Raw genomic sequence first — 5,745 nt, 5'->3', positions numbered from 1 at the left:
TTATTTAGAAGTAACTTGTAGTTTTATACTGTTATACAGATCTTTATTTCTTTATTTAGAAGTAACTTGTAGTTTTATACTGTTATACAGATCTTTATTTCTTTATTTAGAAGTAACTTGTAGTTTTATACTGTTTTACTGTGCTTTATTTTGAAGTAACTTGTAGTTTTATACTATTTTACTGTGTTTTACTTCTTTATTTAGAAGTAACTTGTAGTTTTATACTGTTATACAGATCTTTATTTCTTTATTTAGAAGTAACTTGTAGTTTTATACTGTTATACAGATCTTTATTTCTTTATTTAGAAGTAACTTGTAGTTTTATACTGTTATACAGATCTTTATTTCTTTATTTAGAAGTAACTTGTAGTTTTATACTGTTTTACTGTGCTTTATTTTGAAGTAACTTGTAGTTTTATACTATTTTACTGTGTTTTACTTCTTTATTTAGAAGTAACTTGTAGTTTTATACTGTTATACAGATCTTTATTTCTTTAATTTAGAAGTAACTTGTAGTTTTATACTGTTTTACTGTGCTTTATTTTGAAGTAACTTGTAGTTTTATACTGTTATACTGTGCTTTATTTAGAAGTAACTTGTAGTTTTATACTGTATTACTGTGCTTTATTTTGAAGTAACTTCTAGTTTTATACTGTTATACTGTGCTTTATTTAGAAGTAACTTGTAGTTTTATACTGTTTTACTGTGCTTTATTTTGAACTAACTTGTAGTTTTATACTGTTTTACTGTGCTTTATTTTGAACTAACTTGTAGTTTTATACTATTTTACTGTGCTTTATTTTGAAGTATTAAATTTGTAGTCTTATACTATTTTACTGTGGTTTATTTTTTTTATTTAGAAGTAACTTGTAGTTTTATACTGTTTCATTGTGATTTATTTCTTTATTTAGAAGTAACTTGTAGTTTTATACTATTTTACTGTGTTTTATTTCTTTTTATAGAAATAACTTGTAGTTTTATACTATTTTACTGTGTTTTATTTCTTTTTATAGAAATAACTTGTAGTTTTATACTGTTTTACTGTGCTTTATTTAGAAGTAACTTGTAGTTTTATACTGTTTTACTGTGCTTTATTTTGAAGTAACTTGTAGTTTTATACTGTTTTACTGTGCTTTATTTAGAAGTAACTTGTAGTTTTATACTGTTATACTGTGCTTTATTTTGAAGTAACTTGTAGTTTTATACTATTTTACTGTGTTTTACTTCTTTATTTAGAAGTAACTTGTAGTGTTATACTGTTATACAGATCTTTATTTCTTTATTTAGAAGTAACTTGTAGTTTTATACTGTTATACAGATCTTTATTTCTTTATTTAGAAGTAACTTGTAGTTTTATACTGTTATACAGATCTTTATTTAGAAGTAACTTGTAGTTTTATACTGTTTCATTGTGATTTATTTCTTTATTTAGAAGTAACTTGTAGTTTTATACTATTTTACTGTGTTTTATTTCTTTTTATAGAAGTAACTTGTAGTTTTATACTATTTTACTGTGTTTTACTTCTTTATTTAGAAGTAACTTGTAGTGTTATACTGTTATACAGATCTTTATTTCTTTATTTAGAAGTAACTTGTAGTTTTATACTGTTATACAGATCTTTATTTCTTTATTTAGAAGTAACTTGTAGTTTTATACTGTTATACAGATCTTTATTTAGAAGTAACTTGTAGTTTTATACTGTTTCATTGTGATTTATTTCTTTATTTAGAAGTAACTTGTAGTTTTATACTATTTTACTGTGTTTTATTTCTTTTTATAGAAGTAACTTGTAGTTTTATACTATTTTACTGTGTTTTACTTCTTTATTTAGAAGTAACTTGTAGTTTTATACTGTTTCATTGTGATTTATTTCTTTTTATAGAAGTAACTTGTAGTTTTATACTATTTTACTGTGTTTTACTTCTTTATTTAGAAGTAACTTGTAGTTTTATACTGTTTTACTGTGCTTTATTTAGAAGTAACTTGTAGTTTTATACTATTTTACTGTGTTTTATTTCTTTTTATAGAAGTAACTTGTAGTTTTATACTATTTTACTGTGTTTTACTTCTTTATTTAGAAGTAACTTGTAGTGTTATACTGTTATACAGATCTTTATTTCTTTATTTAGAAGTAACTTGTAGTTTTATACTGTTATACAGATCTTTATTTCTTTATTTAGAAGTAACTTGTAGTTTTATACTGTTATACAGATCTTTATTTCTTTATTTAGAAGTAACTTGTAGTTTTATACTGTTTAACTGTGCTTCATTTTGAAGAATTAAACTTGTAGTTTAATACTGTTTTACTGTGATTTATTTCTTTATTTAGAAGTAACTTGTAGTTTGATACTGTTTTATTTGTGCTTTATTTTGAAGTAATGTGTAGTTTTATACATTTTTACTGTGCTTTATTTTGAAGTAAGGTGTAGTTTTATACCGTTTTACTATGATTTATTTAGAAGGAACTTCTAGTTTTATACTGTTATACCATGCTTCATTTTGAAGTAACGTTTAGTTTCATACTGTTATACTGTGCTTTATTTAGAAGTAACTTGTAGTTCTATACTGTTTTACTGTGCTTTATTTTGAAGTAACTTGTAGTTTAATACTGTTTTACTGTGCTTTATTTTGAAGTAACTTGTAGTTTAATACTGTTTTACTGTGCTTTATTTAGAAGTAACTTGTAGTTTTATACTGTTTTACTGTGCTTTATTTTGAAGTAACTTGTAGTTTTATACTATTTTACTGTGCTTTATTTTGAAGTAACTTGTAGTTCTATACTATTTTACTGTGCTTTATTTTGAAGTAGCTTGTAGTTTTATACTATTTTACTGTGATTTATTTCTTTATTTAGAAGTAACTTGTAGTTTTATATTGTTTTACTGTGCTTATATTTTGAAGTAGCTTGTAGTTTAATACTGTTTTATTGTGCTTTATTGTGAAGTAACTTGTAGTTTCATACTGTTTTACTGTGCTTTGTAACATGTAGTTTTGTGTCTTTTATTGTACATGTATTGTACATGTACCATAAGACGACATATCTTAAAATGATTTTTCTATGAAGTATTAAATTAAAGTAGTTTTGAATGTGACTATTAGACTTACATCTTGATAATCAATGTCTGCATCATTCTGTAGACTTAATGTTAAGGCTTTTATATCTCCATTCTGAGCAGCTGTAATAAGTTTCTGTAAGTAAAACATAGAAATAGATTTTAATGAATGTCCTTACTGTTAAATTAGGTAATAATTATAGATTCTTCTGTATAGCAATGACTACATAAATCAGTAGTATCCTTCCTTAATAAAACATTCAGACAGAGAGGAAATATTTAAAAAGCGTGTAATTGTTGGAATTTATGCATTTTATATTATCAAGATAAACAAAAATTGTTAACCTTTGAGAACTATTTTTTTTAAAATAAAATAAAATAAAATAAAATAAAATAAAAATACAATGTTTTTGTTGTTAAAATGTTTGTTAAAATTATTCTGCCATCATGTGTTAGCTTTCTTGCACAGTGGAACGAATTATACAATAAATTATTGTCAGTTGTGTTCTGTGTAAACTTTGTGTTTAATTAACGTCTTTATTTCAAAATATAGACGACATTTTACTGGCAATTCTGTACCATTTCGACTGGCTTCCCTTGGCCAGAGGTACTACTCCCAATAGCGTCGGGAATACTGTAAAGTGTTGAAAAAATTTAAACACAAGTCATCAGGATACGAAAAACAGTGATTTTCCTGCCTTTATTTTAGGTCCGAATATCGGCCCCGTTCCCAATCAGAAAATACCTAAAATTTTTCCCAATTGAACCTGTAAAATTCCCAATTCAATCAAGTTGTAGAGGAAAGGTAATTGATAATTTTATTGTTCGTATGATTTAGTTCAAAATATAGGTTGTTGTACTGTTCCCGGAGTAATCATGTTGAATATAGACAGGTAACTATCATATTTCGACCGTAAACCAGTTTTAACAATGGGTAAGCTTAGTTCAGCATTTGGATGACGTGTGGTGGTTAATGGTAAGAATATGGAATGATAAAAAGTGATGATGCTGTGTTATTATCTGAATAACATTTTAAATACATGCCTACATGAAAAACTAAAAGATTTTCATTATTTTCTCACACGTAAATGTTTTTTGACAGGCAATGTCATACTGAGCAAGTATGGCAGTTTGGATTATTTTTTTTGCTGTGAATTGAGCATGCCCAAACAGACAACATGTCCTCTCATTATTCAAAGTATTATGTTCGCAAATAAAAGAAAGGCAAAGATGACACTGATTGTAAAAATCTTGTTGAGCTTTAAAAAATCCAAAATTAGTACTGAAGATACTTCAGGGACTGATGTATTTTGAACGAAAATGTTTCTACTTTTACGGATGTAGAACAGGATGAAGCCGTGGTTGTGGGGGATAAAGGCACATAAGCAATCGCCACAAACCCAAGTACTAACACTAAACAAATTGTTTCTACCCAAACATCTCAGCATGATTCACTTAAAATGAACTCTGCTCATGTACAAAGAGAGACTGACCGTCAATCCCACTCTTGAGTGCGACCATAATCAGTGACAGTTGTCGACTCTAACTCAGAACTAAGCACAGAAAACATTATACCATGCCATATAAGTGTCGGTTAGAGAAATTTTACTGACAAGAAAACTTGCAATAAATCTCAGGGTTGTTTGACTGGGTTGATATGTTTGAAAATTGGAATTTTGAAATAATAAATAACATGTACAAATTGTGACTTGGATGGAGAGTTGTCTCATTGGCACTCATACCACATCTTCTTATATCTACATCCTTAAAATATGTTGAAACACATTGATTTATTTTTTCCCAATTCATACGTTTTACGACACATTTTTCCCAATTGCCTAGGGCCCAGGCCCCATTTGAAAAAGGGTAGGAAAATCACTGAAAAATCTTGTAACCTGGTAAAGTTGCTATTTATAACGTTACTCACCATAGCAACATTGTGACGTTTTAATTTTCTCAACCCAATTTTGTACCTCAGCATGATTTTATGTATTGTTTTCTATCCTGATGACAGTGGCCTAGCCATCGAAACATGTCGCTCTCAATAAATTACTGAAGCATTCCTTAAAGTGTTGTTGTTACTGGACCTTCTACATTTTATGTTTTTATCGTAACGACCCTGCATAACGGAGGTATCCACTTTATGGAATCTACTGACAGAAGATTTACCAGGCTTTGGTTCACTTGTGTTTAAATTTTTATATAAATGTATGTAGATAGGGAGGTCAGCCAAAATATGAAGTATAGAGGAAGTGCATAAAATTACATTATTATGGAAGAGCACAAAAAAAGAAATTCATTGGTGCCAAAATTTTGGGAATCGGTCAAGCGGTTCAAAAGTTATGACCATTTAGATTTCAAAATTTTGGCCGTTTTCCTTGCGAAGGCAAAAATATCATATTTTGGGCTATTTTTCAGGCCAAATATATCAAATGGGTTAGGAACTGCAAGCAATCTATATGCATTATTGCAATAAGACTCTTTTATGCTTTGATTTAAGCCACTATAGTCCTTTGTAACATCAATATTAAGAAAACTACAATATCTCAAACTTTGTAAAAAAAAACTTTGGACTTAGTTTTTTTTTGCTATGTGTCAAGGGCATCTTTGAATAAACTGCTATGTTAAGACATTGATATCTTGAAATGGAAAGCAGGCAGAGGTCTGGTTGTTTGCAGTTATGTAAAGACC

The sequence above is a fragment of the Mytilus californianus genome, unplaced genomic scaffold (assembly GCF_021869535.1).
Source record: "Mytilus californianus isolate M0D057914Y unplaced genomic scaffold, xbMytCali1.0.p SCAF_21, whole genome shotgun sequence".
Lineage (NCBI taxonomy): Eukaryota > Metazoa > Mollusca > Bivalvia > Mytilida > Mytilidae > Mytilus > Mytilus californianus.
Note: the sequence above shows the minus strand (reverse complement) of the source record.